Here is a 15,191-nt window from a genome sequence, read left to right on the forward strand (position 1 = left end):
AATCCTCTTTATGTCATTTTTCCTCCACTGCTTCTGCCTCCTCAACCTCCTCTCGGTCTTCCACCTGCACCCAAAGCCTGTCTGGTCATGCCACAAGCTTTCTAACTGCGCAGAAGGGATCCTGCACACCTCCTTACTATGCTGGCAGTAGGGCTCAACGTCATCAGGCGGTTTTTACATTGAAATGTCTGGGAAATGTGAGTCACACAGCTGAGGAGTTGTGGTCAGCTCTGGAGAACCAATTTCATGAATGGTTGTCTCCACTGGACCTGAAACCAGGGAAGGCCGTGTGCGACAATGCTGCAAACCTGGGTGCGGCCCTTTGCCGGGGCAATGTCACACACGTGCCTTGTATGGCTCACGTGTTGAACCTGGTTGTCCAGCAATTTTTAGCCCACTATCCCAGACTAGATGGCCTTCTGCAGAGGGCACGGTCGCTGTGTGCTCACTTCCGCCGTTCGCATCCCGCAGCTCAGCGACTTACATCTCTACAGAAGTCGTTGGGCCTGCCACTTCACCGGCTAAAATGCGATGTGCCTACCCGGTGGAATTCAACTCTGCACATGTTGCAGCGACTGTGGCAGCACCGACAAGCCCTGGTGCAATACGTTCTGACGTATAGCCTGGGCCAACGAGATTCAGAGGTGGGGCAAATCACGCTGGAGGAGTGGTCTCAGATCAGGGACCTATGCACCCTTCTGCACAGTTTTGAAATGGCGACGAAGATGTTTAGTGCTGACGATGCCATTATCAGCATGACTATTCCGGTGATTTACATGCTGGAGCACATGTTAAACAGAATTCGGAGTCAGGTGGTGGCACAAGAGGAGGTGGAGGAAGTAGAGGAGGTGGAGTTGTATGCGGAAGGGCTAACATCTGCAAGGTCCAGACGGTCGGCAGTACAAAGGCGGCAGGCATGTGAGGGTGGGGGAGATGGTTTTACCAGGGCGCATGGTAGCAGCCAAACTAGTGAGGAAGGTGCAGGAGCCCAGGAAGAAGTGGAGGACGAACTGATGGAAGACTCATCAGATGAGGGAGACCTTGATCACATTTCTGTTGTGCGAGGTTGGGGGGAGAGGACAGAGGAAGGAAGCATGATTGTTACCTCACCACCAACACAACAGGGACTTGGTGCTCCTGGATGCGCAACACACATGAGTGCCTTCTTGCTGCACTACCTGCAACATGACCCTCGAATTGTGAGAATTAGAAATAATCCTGACTACTGGGTTGCCACACTGTTAGATCCCCGGTACAAAAGTAAATTTGCAGAAATTATTCCTGCCATAGAAAGGGATGCACGCATGCAGGAGTATCAGCAGAGACTGTTGCAGAATCTTACATGTGCTTTTCCACAAAATACCAGTGGTGCACGTAGTGAATCTCACAGTTCCAACTTGCCAACCGTGGGACCGTCAAGTGTTCAGCACTCAAACCGTAACAGAACCACAGTATCTGCTGGTAACATCAATTTTGCGGAATCATTTCACCACTTTTTTAGCCCATCCTTTGCAAGGCCACAGGAGACAAGAAGTCTGACACATAGTCAACGCCTAGAGACGATGGTACAGGAGTATGTCCAAGTAAACATTGAAGCCACGACTGTGTCACTGGACCCTTGCTCTTTTTGGGCTTCCAATCTGGATAAATGGCCGGAGCTAGCCACTTACGCCTTGGAGATCTTGTCATGCCCCGCAGCCAGCGTTCTGTCTGAACGTGTGTTCAGCGCTGCTGGTGGTGTGCTGACAGATAAGCGCACGCGGCTCTCCACTGATAATGTAGACAGACTCACGTTCATAAAGATGAACAAATCATGGATCCGAAACGACTTTTCTACCCCTGTGTCATCCTGGGGAGAGTAAAAGCTTGATGATTGGTTAAAATCACCCTACCAACCGTTTTAAGCTTTCAAATTACTAATCATGTTTATCTGTATCTTGACTGGAAAATAATTTGGGCTCTGTAGCAGTGTGCAGCACTGATCCTATTAGGCCATCTATACTAAAGCTTCACCAGATTTAAAATTAAAAATAATTTTTAGCTGCATCTAGCCCGGAAAATAATTTTGGGGCTCCGAGATGCGCAAGACACATAAGTGCCTTCTTGCTGCACTACCTGCAGCATGACCCTCATATTGTCAGAATTCGAAGTAATCATGACTACTGGGTTGCCACACTCTTAGATCCCCCAAACTTTTCGATCAACCTTTTCATTTTAATAAAGACCAAAAAAATGGTCATTTTTGAAATTATAAGCATTAGCAGGTTGTTAGAAACTGAAATCAAACAGTTTTCAACTCAAAACTTTATTCTAGGTGATGTTACATTTTCACATTGGACCCCTTGTTCGAAAGGAGCTTCTGAACTCTCTCGTCCATTGAATTTGTCAGGTTTTGGATGGTTTCTGCTTCAATTGTTTTGCATGAGGACAGAATACCCTCCCAGAGCTGTTGCTTAGATGTGAACTGCCTCCCGCCATCATAGACACTCCTTTTAATGATGCTCCAAAGGTTCTGAATGGGGTAGAGGTCAGGGGAGCATGGGGGTCACACCATAAGTTTGTCCCCTTTTATGCCCATATCAGCCAGAGATGCAGATGTTTTATGTGCAGCATGAGATGGTGCATTATCATGCAGAAAAATGATCTTGCTGTGAAATACACGGTTCTTCTTCTTGAACCATGGCAGGAAGTGCTGTTTGAGAAAATCCACATACATTATGGAGTTCATCTTTAGCGCCTTCAGGGATCCTAAAGGGGCCGACAATCTCTCTCCCCATTTTCCAGCCCAAAACATTACTCCACCTCCTCCTTGTTGGCGCTGTAGCCGTGTTTGCGTGGGGTGTCCATCAACCAGCCATCCTCCACTCCATTCATCTGGACCATCGAGCGCTGCACGGCACTCATCCGTGAACAAAACAGTTTTGAAATCAGTCTTCATGTAATGTTTGGCCCACTGGAGCCGTTTCTGCTTGTGTGAAGTGGATAGAGGAGGTCGACAGGATGGCGTATGCACAGCTGCAAACCTCTGAAGGACCCTGCATCTTGTTGTTCGGGGGACGTTGGAGGCACAAGCAGCTTCAAAAACTTGTCTGCTGCTATGACAAGGCTTTTTTGCCGCTGCTCTTTCAACCTGACGTAATTGCCTGTAGGAAAGAGTCCTCAATTTGCCCTTATCAGCACGCACACGTGTGTACTGTGAATCAGCTACATACTTCTTGATTGCCAAGACACTTCATCCTGATCATCGCACAATGTTGATTGTAGTCATGCCTTGACCTAAACACTCCACAATTTGTTGCTTCTCAGCAGCCGACACATCCTTTTTCTTTCCCATTTTGGCAGAAAATGTAGGCTGCTTAATAATGTGAGAGAGCCTTCTTAAGTAGTCTTGCCTTTCATTGGACACACCTGCCAAACTAATTAGCACAGGTGTCTGCAATTGCTTACAGTGATATAAAGAGCCCTGACACACATCACCATCAATGAGTTTAACTGACAAACAAACAAATTCTTCCCTTATCACTCCTAAACACTTTTTGCATAATAATTTGGAACGCGGTGTACATGTGCTTTTCCACAAAACACCAGTGGTTCACGTAGTGAATCTTACAGTTCTAACTTGCCAACCGTGGTCTGTATGGAATTGTTCAATAAAGGGCCCAAAATTAAGATAACATAGATGGGAGAGGTCTCTATGAATAGGAATTCCTAAGTATTTGATACCCTGTGAGGGCCAGGCAAAGGGAAAGTTGGACTGGATGGAATCCTATATGGATTTAGGGAGGGAGACATCGAGGGCCTCAGACTTCGCTGCATTGATTTTAAAATTTTACCATGTAACAAAGTGATCTATTTCAGCCATAACAGCAGGGATGGATATATGTGATTGAGTGATATATACTAGGACATCATCAGCAAATAGAGAGCACTTGTACTCGGTGCCTCCCACCTCAATCCACCTAATATTGGGGTTATGGCGAATTGATGAGAGCAGGTGCTCCGTCACTAGGATGTATAAGAGAGGGGACAGAGAACATCCCTGCCTTGTCCCATTGGTGATTGTGAAAGGTGATGAAAATGTTCTGACGCACCCCCTGGGCCTTGGGACACCCGGAGCCGGACCCTTTTTGGTGGATGCTGGTGGTTGTAGTCTTCGTGGCGGCGATCCGGTTCCGTGGCTCAGGGCGGTCAAACCAGTGGCGGAACTATTTATGTGGTTTTGATGTTTAAATGTCCGACTACGCCACCCGTGGATTGCGGTCAGAGTGAACCGCCGCTACAGGGCAGACCGCTAAGGCTGGTGTTGTGGGTGCAGCAGAGCGTAGCATAACTCCCCACGGGAGGAGTATAGCCTCAGGGCAGTGTATGCGGAGGATGGGGGTGATGGTGCAGGGCAGCAGCAGTAACGACACGGAGTCAGTGATGCAGTTCAGGGCCTTTACTCACAGTTCTTATTATCCAGACCACGTCTGCAGGTAACGGCTGCCCACGTCGTACTGTGCTCACCAGGTGAGGGGCTCAGACAACTCCCAGATAACTTTGGAGCGCTTCACAGGACCCCCTTTGTGTGTCCTTTGTCTGGCCTTTCTTACCAACACTTCTGTCCGGCTGCCTCGGGCCTCCTCTTGGTAAACTTGGCGCCAGTTTCCCTGACCCTATGTGGTGCCTTCCTAGCGGGTGGAGCAAGGGGCTGCGCCACATAAAATGTCAGAGCCTCCGGTTTCTAGCTGAGGGTCGTTTCCTGCCTCCACTAGTTCGGGGACCGGTCTCCCCCTTTGGCCTGACCCCTCCACGCAGGTGGATTCGGGCGTGCGGTGGCGACTCGCCCGTCCGCACCCCTGGGATCCCTTCATTCCTCGTTCCTGGAGCCTTCTCCGCTCCTCTTCCTTCCTTCTCCCTCTTGCAGGCCTGGGCCTCTGTTACTAGGCCCGCCTCCGGAGCAGAGCTCATGCAGAGCCCCTGCTCCCTGCCACTTCTGCTCAGACTTCTCTGCACTGAACTAAGATGGTGCCCACCTTTTATACTCCCTTCTCAATGCACCCAGGAACTGCTTCCTCCCTGCTCCTGCACTGCAGGGTTCCCCTTCCTCAGTGTTCCCTCCCCCCACTCCAGCCAGGGACAGGGACTGTCGTGCCCATCTCAGGGGCATATTGGTCGCCCTGCCCCACGGCAATGTGGTGTAATGCATGCAGGTGTCGGGTCCTGATCCACACTCCATCCTTATCTGAGAGTGAGATATCACACCTCTGGGTGAGGTGCAATACGTCTGTAGCAACCGAGCCCTCGGTGCTACAGTTCCATTTATCTTCAGCCTAGGTGACGTATTGTGATACAGGGCCGTGATTTTGGCTATAAAAGGGTCCCCTAGACCCCTACCCCAAGCTTTTTAAGAGAATCATATATGGTGTGCCAGGAGACTCTATGGAATGCTTTCTCAGCATCCAACGAGAGTATCTACTTACAAATTTTTAACTGCATCTAGCCCAGGAAATACTTTGTGCCTAGTAGCAGTGTCTGCTAGTCAGCGGATTATCCCGGCTGTTAAGCAAGCTACACCACCTGTAGTTTGGACACTTAATTTTTTCAAAGGAAATGCTTCGGGACTATGGGATACTCAGTGAAGAGCATCAGGAGGCACCCCAAGGCATAGGGGCTGGGACTGGCAGTAGGATGCCTTGCGGTGGACAGCCGAGCTCGATCCTTATAAAAGCTTTTTAACTGCAGCAGCTTTAGTGGACGCTACTGGAGCTGGAATTACGCGGCTGCTGGCATGAGACTTGCCCTCCAATAGATCCTTGTAAATGGATTTAAAGTGTATTCATTCAAATTAGAGAGACAATTTAAATTAAAAAGCTTAGAGCTGCCTCCACCACAGGGGGGCTCGCTCGACCCACCAGCGGACAGGCACCAGTATTGGGAGAGGGGGGCTGGCCGTCAGGGTTCACCGCGGCTCTGGCACAAACCCGGCGACACGGAGGTGGCACGGGCAGGAGCGGACTGGCCGTGTCGGCTTCTCACTTTTTGGATTTTAGAAGGGCATGACATGCCTATATCTGTGTCTCCCCCTCCTTTTACTCCTCCACCTCTTTTATTTTCGCATGACTATATGTACTTGTCACTTTTCCATGTGTTAGTTATGTCTTCTGAGCAGTTTGTCAGCTTTTGGACACCTTTGAAGGTGTTTTCTATGTGTTTCTATGTGTTTTTGTTTGCCTGCCATTGGTTTTAACGGTGTTCGAAGGTGTTCGACGAACAGTTCGACGAACAGTTCGGCGAACACACGGGTGTTCGACGAACCGAACCGAACTCGAACACTACGGGGGTGGCTCAACACTATTCCTGAGATAGGGGTGACCAGAGAAAATTTTGAGTCGACCCAACATAGGGACCTATCGCTAAAAGAAGCAGGAGTCGGGGGCTGACTCCAGGTTTCCCTATTTTATGTTGAGTGGGGACTTATTGTATCCAGTTAATAAGGTGAGGGAGGAGATAGGCAGCAGTTATTGGTACCAGGACTCTATGGACAAAGGGTGTTGGACAGAGCCCATTCACATGTCTTAGGTTGCCATCTGGGGATGGACAAAACTCAAGAATGAGTCAAGCAGAGGTTCTATTGGTCACCGAGAAAACCTAAGATATTGCAAGTCCTGTCCCAACTGCCAGTTAAACGCTACCACCTTTCACTTCCAAAATCCTCTCATGCCGATATCCATCAAGGCAGGGCAACAGAGGGATCCCGTTGAACCTCCATGTGGGCTGGACAAGCCAGAAGGGGGCACTGAGGATGTCACAGTGGCAGAGACACTGTCACCGGCCCAGAAACAACAGTGCCGAGAACTGCTTCAGTGGAACCGAGACCTGTTCTCGGAGGTGCCAGGACGTACGCATGTGGTTGAACATGAAATCCTGATGGAACCAAATGTGCGGATGCCTGGGGGAGAGTCACGTTCCTGTAACTACCATAGAAAACTAAATGTGATGTCGAAATATGATGCAGATATTTGATGCCCCACATTGATGATCTTGTAAAGAAGCTAAGGTCAGACAGATACCTCACCACCCTGGCCCTAACAAAAGGTTACTGCCAAATCCTTCTCTCTCAAAGTGCAAAAGAGAAGATGGCCTCTTCTACACCTGATGGTTGCTTCCAGTATACCAGAATTCCGTTCTGGAGGGCAGTGGACCGGATCTTAGCTTCTTCAGTTAACCTGTGAAGAATTGAGAACAGTAGCAGAACATATAAAGATTTCAGTAGAACAGATTTCCAAAGCACACTACCGCAGGCAACTGTTAGCTGCCATTCATGTAAAAATGGATGAGCTGGGGGAGAAAGAAGCTGAAAACGTCATGGGGACATTCCTCCAGGAACTAACACAGTTTCTAACCATGTTGTAGTTGAAAGATGGAGGGGCGGCACCAATTACCAAAAGCAGGAATCTCCGTCCACAGACTGAACTACAGGAATTGAAAGAACAATTCAAAGTCCTAACAACAGCCCTGCAGGAATCGACCGAAACCTCTGAACGGGTGATAAATCAGAGAGACAGTCTAACACCACAAATCACCATAAGGAAAGAATTCAAGATCCTGGGACAGATTAGAGAGTGTGAACAGAAAGAGAGACTGTCTTATAGGAACTTGCTGCATCAGATCGATGCAGGCTTTCTGAAAGGCTACTAGCCAGATGAGATCGTTGAGGGGGTGGTGAAAACGATCAGCTCAGGACTGAACCTCCATAGTATGCTAGAAATGAAAAATCAATTGACCTTGCAACAGCTGAAGATGATTTTAAAAGGGCGCTATAAAGAAGAGAGTACTTCAGAATTGTTCCACTGACTCATTAACCTCTCACAGAAAAATAATGAATCACCCCAAAATTTCTTGTTCAGAGCAAGAGTAAGGAGTACTATGATCGAAAATGTTATGGAGCAGAATTGGCACCGGGAAGCCGGGTGCTAGTCAAGAACGTATGTGAGAAAGGCGGTCCAGGAAAACTTTGTACTGGGAAGACAAGGTGTATGAGGTCGTAAGGAGGAAAGCTGATGACAGACCAGTGTATGAAATCCGATTGGAAACGGGAGACAAGAAAACCAGAATAGTACTCGGAATTTACTGCTAACCTGTGATTATCTCCTACCACAACAAAACTTCCCAGAAGTAGACCGACATCGTCCGAGATCGACTATGGGACCACCAGAGACTGAAGCTCTGGAGGTGGATAGTGACCTTGAAAGTTCTGATGGAGAAGAACACACCGTTGTATTTCTCGGACTGGCAAGGAGAGGGATGTACCATCCTCAGGAGAGTGAACTAAGTCCTGAGGCTTCAAAGTTCATACCAAGTATGAGTACAGATGAAGTCCAATTCAGATCTGATGATCAAACACCGGCCCCTGATGAGACCGATTGACACTCAGGAGGAGCGGAATTACGAGACCGTGCAGAAACAAGCAACTCAGGTGAAGTACAGGAACTTACAAAGGCAGCTCCAAAAGCATCTGAAGAAGCACTGGAAATGAGTGCGGTGGAAAAAAACTTCTGTGACCGAAGTGACGCGCCCCCTGGGACATATTCCTTTTTGAGGGGAATACCCGGCACCGGATCAGATGGGGGGGGTTGTAGTCTCCGAGCGGCTGTGACCCGGTCCCGTGCCCAGGGCGTCAAGCTAAGTGTTATGTGGCAGCTTTACAGATGTTACTAAAGTTCTTTTGTGTCGACTACGCCACCCGTTGTGATGCGGTCACTGTGGCCGCCGCTGCTGCAGGGTCCGCTGAGGCTGATGGTGGGTGCGCAGCTTGGTGAGATAACCCCCAACGGGAGGGGTATAGCCTCAGAGGGGACAGGCGCAGAGGATGGGGGTTGTGGTGGTGCGATGCAGCCGGCAATGAAGACAGACTCGGGTTGTGCAGTTAAGGGTGTTTACTTACTGCTGATGTTGTACTGGTCACTCCAGCTGCTAGTGACCACCCGAGCCGTGCTGCGTCCACCAGGTCCTGGATCCGGCCAACCCCCAAACAAGTCCAGAGCGTGGCCCTGAGCTCTCCCTCTGTCCTTTCTTCAGCCGTCCCCACCAGTGATTCACCTAGGTCCAGCTCCCTCGGGCCTTCTTTTGGGACACCCTTGGCCCTGGGTTCCCTGACCCTTCATGTGGTGTGCCTTCGGGGTGAATGTGGTGGGTGACCGTGACAGACACTGCCCACGGTCTCCGGTCTCTGGCTGGGGAATGTCTTTGCCCCCACCAGCTTGGGTTCCGGTACCCTCTTGCTGACTCCTCACCCGGTGCTCTAATTTGGGTTCTTGGGTCCCTTCAGTCTTCCCCCTCTGGGTCTTTCTCTGCTCCACTCTCTCTCTCTCCAGGGCTGCTGTTTCCTTCTCTCTCCTCTCCAACTGACTTGTTCTCAGCGTCTGACCCTGATCTAAGTTGGTGCCCTCCTTATATATCCCTCTATGTGTGAGCTCAGGTGACCAGCACCCAATGAGCTCCTATCACTACCCAGACTGCTCCCCCTATCTGCCCCTACACTACATGGGATGTACCACCCCCCTCCCACTCCAGCCAGGAACAGGCTCGGTTGTACCTGCACATTTCTAAGTGGGAGTACCGTCGGCCTGCTCCTCTGGAATGGGATGTATGTAGTGCATGCAGTCTATCTGAGCTCAGTTCCACACTCCTTCCTTACCCGGGAGTGGAATATCACACCTCTGGGTTGAGGTGCAATACCCCTGTAGCAGCCGAATCCTCAGGGTGCTACATTCCCCCCTGGTAAATCACAGCACGTCCTCGGGCTGTAAGACATAAAACACCAAAACATACAAAATTTTTTTATATGAACATATAAAACATATAAACATTATATATATATAAAACTTTTTATATAAACATTCTCGTAGACTTCTCTTGTCTCTGGTTCCTCCTCCGGACACTGTGCAACGTGTGTCCGGGAAAAGTGCGACAGTCTCTTAGAAAAATCTGGTTTTCTATAAAACCGGTAGGGGGCGCTTTAGCACGCGCAACTATATACAGGGGAAGTTGAAAGTTGGCCGCTCTCAGTCCTCGGCCAGGTAGAGGGTAGGGAATGGCTGCTCACAGTCCTCAGCCTGTAGGATGAAGGGGTTAACGGGTAAACAGTTCACTGGTCCCAACGGGGACTATTTTAGCAGCAACAGTTTCAGTTTCTATATACCCCGATTGGGTAACTATTTACAGCTCCTGCTCTGCCGCACTCAACGGCGTCTTCCTCCTGCTCTTTCTTGATATGATGTTTCTTCAGACCCGTCCGGGTCCTCTGGCTCCTCCTCTCCGTACCGCAACTCCTCCTCCGTCAAGCGGTGTACGTGGAGGGCGTAAGGTCCTTTGGCACACTTGTGCCGGGTGAAAGTGACCTCGTCTCCGACGTAGAGGTCACGGCCTTTGTGACCTTCCGGCAGGTGGGACTCGACGTCTCTGCGGGTCACAAAAACGTCACCGCGGTTGTTACGGTCCCGAATAAAGCCCCACCCATGCTGCGGGTTGAACTTTATCACTGTCCCGATGGTGCGGGGACAATGCACTGCACGGGGGTTCCTCCTAGTCCGGCTCTTCTGCTCCGCGCTCTGGATTTGGGCCTGTTGTTCTCTGACCCGCCTCTCCTCCCGTTCTCTCTTAAACTCTGCCAGCTGTTGACGGCAACACTCTGTACGTTCAGCTGCGGCTGCCCGAGTTTCTCCGGTGAACCCCATCAAATCTTCTCCCGTGGGGTCCCACACGAATTGGGCTTCTGCTAGAGGAGGCGAGACCCGAGCCACGGGCTTCGGAGCCGGGATTAGGGGCTCACACAAGGGCCCTAGTCTTTGCTGCCGCTCCAGCTCAGGGTACCCTTCGGGCCAGATGAAGGGCCGCCCGTCCGGCCATGTGAGCTGGCCGAAGAGGTCCTCCCCCAGGTGTGGCACCCTAGGTATTGCGGGCGCGGGCGCGGTGGTGGTGGCGCCCGGGTTGCCCAGGCCTTGCGGCCAGGCCTGGGGCACCTGGAAGGTGAAGGGCACCGTTAGGACGGCGGCGCCCTGGGCTACCTGGCCTTGCGGCCAGGCCGGAGGCTCCGCGGAGGTAGGGGGCGCTGTTGATGGTGCGGCGCCCGGGGGTACTAGGCCTTGCGACCAGGCTGGTGGTACTTCCTGCTTTGTCACGCTCCGGGTCGGGGCGCGTGACGTCACAGGGGTCGCTGCGGCGGCTTCCGGTCGGGGCCTAGTCCATGGCGGTGACCTGGCGGCTACGGGCACAGCAGGGGGACTTTCGGGCTCTGCGACGGGGAGCTGGGGCAGGTGGGCGGTTTCTCGGCTTGGGGTATAGGCGTCCCCTTTACCTGCCTCCATGCGTTCGGCTCCCTCCTCGGCGCCGTCTCCGGCCTTGGGTCCTCCCGCGCCATCCTCAGAGGCGGTCTGCTTCCTCTTCCAGGGTAGCGTGCTCCGTTGACTGGTCTTTGCTTGCTGGGTCATCTCCCGGCTCCACTCCGCCAGTATCTCGCGCTGTACCCGGGCCATCCTCCTTGCGAGGCCCTCCAGGGCAGTTTGTGCACACTCCCGGTCTCGGGGGAACTGCGCTAAGATCTCCGCTAGACCTAGCGGGGTTGTGGACTCTAGCAGGCTCCTGACCATCGGGTCGGTGCTGCTCTGCTCGGCTTCCGGCAGGCTCCTGGCCAGCGGGCCGGTGCTGCTCTGCCCTCCTTCCTCGGTCTCTAGCAGACTCCTGGCCAGCGGGCCGGTGCTGTTCTGCTTTCTTTCCATCTCCGGGTGAGCTCCTCCGCTACTCCTTGTTAGACCTCTTGCCTCCGGGTGCGCTCGCTCCAGACTGCTCCAAGCGACACCCATCTTTTCTCTTCTCTTTCGTCTCCTCCCACCTCGAGGGCGGTCCCGGGGCAACTCGGTGACTGTCAGCTCCAGGGGGAGTTCTTTCACGCTGACAGACACCTCCAGCATCACAGTCTCTGTTGGTGGGGGCGGTTTCCACTTTTGGCGCCATTTTCTGTCCCGGCCCACGATGGGAGGTGGCCTCTTGCCCTCCTTTGGCACGCCCATAATGGCGTCCGCTGCTCTTCCAAGGCGGGAAATCTGCGGTTTTGGCGGGAAGCGTCGCCCAGTGGCGGGAAACTCTGCAGATGGCGGGAACAAGCTGGAAATGGCGGACAATCGGCGGGAAACGACTGGTGATGGAGTCCGATGGCGTGGACCCTCCGGAACCGGCAGGAGTCTTCTTTCTGAGGTAAACTTGCACTTTTCTTCAGGCACGCAGTACCCGGGTGTTGCGGGCACGTAATCCTGCCGACTACGCCAAAGTTGACGCGCCCCCTGGGACATATTCCTTTTTGAGGGGAATACCCGGCACCGGATCAGATGGGGGGGGTTGTAGTCTCCGAGCGGCTGTGACCCGGTCCCGTGCCCAGGGCGTCAAGCTAAGTGTTATGTGGCAGCTTTACAGATGTTACTAAAGTTCTTTTGTGTCGACTACGCCACCCGTTGTGATGCGGTCACTGTGGCCGCCGCTGCTGCAGGGTCCGCTGAGGCTGATGGTGGGTGCGCAGCTTGGTGAGATAACCCCCAACGGGAGGGGTATAGCCTCAGAGGGGACAGGCGCAGAGGATGGGGGTTGTGGTGGTGCGATGCAGCCGGCAATGAAGACAGACTCGGGTTGTGCAGTTAAGGGTGTTTACTTACTGCTGATGTTGTACTGGTCACTCCAGCTGCTAGTGACCACCCGAGCCGTGCTGCGTCCACCAGGTCCTGGATCCGGCCAACCCCCAAACAAGTCCAGAGCGTGGCCCTGAGCTCTCCCTCTGTCCTTTCTTCAGCCGTCCCCACCAGTGATTCACCTAGGTCCAGCTCCCTCGGGCCTTCTTTTGGGACACCCTTGGCCCTGGGTTCCCTGACCCTTCATGTGGTGTGCCTTCGGGGTGAATGTGGTGGGTGACCGTGACAGACACTGCCCACGGTCTCCGGTCTCTGGCTGGGGAATGTCTTTGCCCCCACCAGCTTGGGTTCCGGTACCCTCTTGCTGACTCCTCACCCGGTGCTCTAATTTGGGTTCTTGGGTCCCTTCAGTCTTCCCCCTCTGGGTCTTTCTCTGCTCCACTCTCTCTCTCTCCAGGGCTGCTGTTTCCTTCTCTCTCCTCTCCAACTGACTTGTTCTCAGCGTCTGACCCTGATCTAAGTTGGTGCCCTCCTTATATATCCCTCTATGTGTGAGCTCAGGTGACCAGCACCCAATGAGCTCCTATCACTACCCAGACTGCTCCCCCTATCTGCCCCTACACTACATGGGATGTACCACCCCCCTCCCACTCCAGCCAGGAACAGGCTCGGTTGTACCTGCACATTTCTAAGTGGGAGTACCGTCGGCCTGCTCCTCTGGAATGGGATGTATGTAGTGCATGCAGTCTATCTGAGCTCAGTTCCACACTCCTTCCTTACCCGGGAGTGGAATATCACACCTCTGGGTTGAGGTGCAATACCCCTGTAGCAGCCGAATCCTCAGGGTGCTACAGAAGAACCCGTGGTCTCTGAGGAACAACCCACCAGGAGGATGTTGACTCGAGAAGTGAGGAGGCCCGTGATGCTGACGTATGAGACACTTGGTGAACCGAGTCAAGTGCCAAGGAATGTCGACTGGAAACAGGTATCTGCCTGTAGACTAGGTAAGCCCACTTGAGTGGTATTCACCACCGAGAGGCAGTATGGAAGATGTTGCCTGGTGGAAAGACTTGTTTTCATGCTTTGATTTTCCTTAAAAGACTTTGTAGAAACAAAGAACTGTTAAAGCATAGAGAGAGAGCTGGTTGAAGATGTACGAAAAGCTCCAGCAGAAGAGATGCTGATTGTGTTAATTGTGTTAATTGTTTATTTCTTTCAGGCATCCTACAAGAAAAAGGTCGTAAGATTAGGTTGTTATCTATGTTTATGAACGTTATACCAATTTCACAATGCTAATTTGTATATAAAGTTATCCTACTTTCACCACTGTCTCAGAATTGGTCAGATTGACCAATTAAGACGAATGGGAAGAGTGTGACATGCAGAAGTAGTGCTGTTGCTTTAAAAGCATTCAGCAACTATTAGAAGTAACATAAGCACATGAGACAGGAAGTGTTGCGCTCCAGAAGCATCCCGCAACTAGAGGGGTTAAAACAGTCACAGGAGACAGGGAGTGTTTTAGCAGAGCCCCAGGGGGATTATGGGGAAGTTGTTTACTGTCTGTCTGGAGCCGAAGAGAAAGGTGGTGTGTGTGTTCTCTATCTCACAGAAGCGCCCCTGCAAGTGAAAAGGATTCAAGTCAGGAGTAAAGCTAAGCACAGGTCAGGTAGAGTTCCTGAACTAGCAGTGCAAAGTATAGTCAGGCAGAAAGATAAGGACTGGAAGAAATGGTGTCACAGGTACAGGCTGTAAAGAATGCTGTGTTCATTACTGTGCCTTTGCATTAGAACTGTGCTGTCCTGTACTACTGAGAAGACTGTGAACTTCTGTGCTGCTAAGGAAAATGTACTGTTTGTCATTGGAGCCTGTTGCTCATAAGACTTAACTTGCACTGGCTTCTCATTAAATACTACTGTTCTACCATTTATGAGGACTCTTGTCAAGTGTGTCTGGTCAGCAAGTGAAACAACCTCCGTCTCTGTGCCTGAGGGTCAATACCCCTGTGTACCTGAGAGAAGCTGCAGCACATGGTCTATGGTCACCCTGAGTAACGGTTTCCCCAGGATTCCAAAGAATTCATGTAACCTGTCTTACCCCTATCTGAACCTAGTGGTGTGAGTGTAACACTGAGATTGCTAGCTCTATTAATATAAATATAGAAAAAGTGTTCCAGCACACGAAGTATAGAAAGGGGTTAATTAGCCATCTTTAATGCTGTAGAAAGGGAAGAACTCAGTAGGATAAAACCCCAGCCTTTTAGAGCATTTGGTGTGGGGTGGGGCTGGAGGCACAAGCTCTGGAAAGCTAAGGAAAGCTAACCCTTAGGTTGTTTTGTTCCTGAAGTGGGCAGTTAAATGTAGCAACAAGGACTGTGCCATACGTTATGTTTTGTTTTTCCTTTTAGGCTGGGAAGGCCGTGTTTGTGTTGTTAACATTTCCATGGTTTATGCAGTGCTTTTAGTAAACCACAGAAGATTTAAAGAGACAGTGTTCCAGTGTCTACCACTATGTGCAACCAAGTGAGTCGATCTA

Source organism: Phyllobates terribilis, unplaced genomic scaffold, assembly GCF_046119375.1.
Source record: "Phyllobates terribilis strain yellow unplaced genomic scaffold, ASM4611937v1 Scaffold_2__4_contigs__length_985480577, whole genome shotgun sequence".
In the NCBI taxonomy this organism is placed as follows: domain Eukaryota; kingdom Metazoa; phylum Chordata; class Amphibia; order Anura; family Dendrobatidae; genus Phyllobates; species Phyllobates terribilis.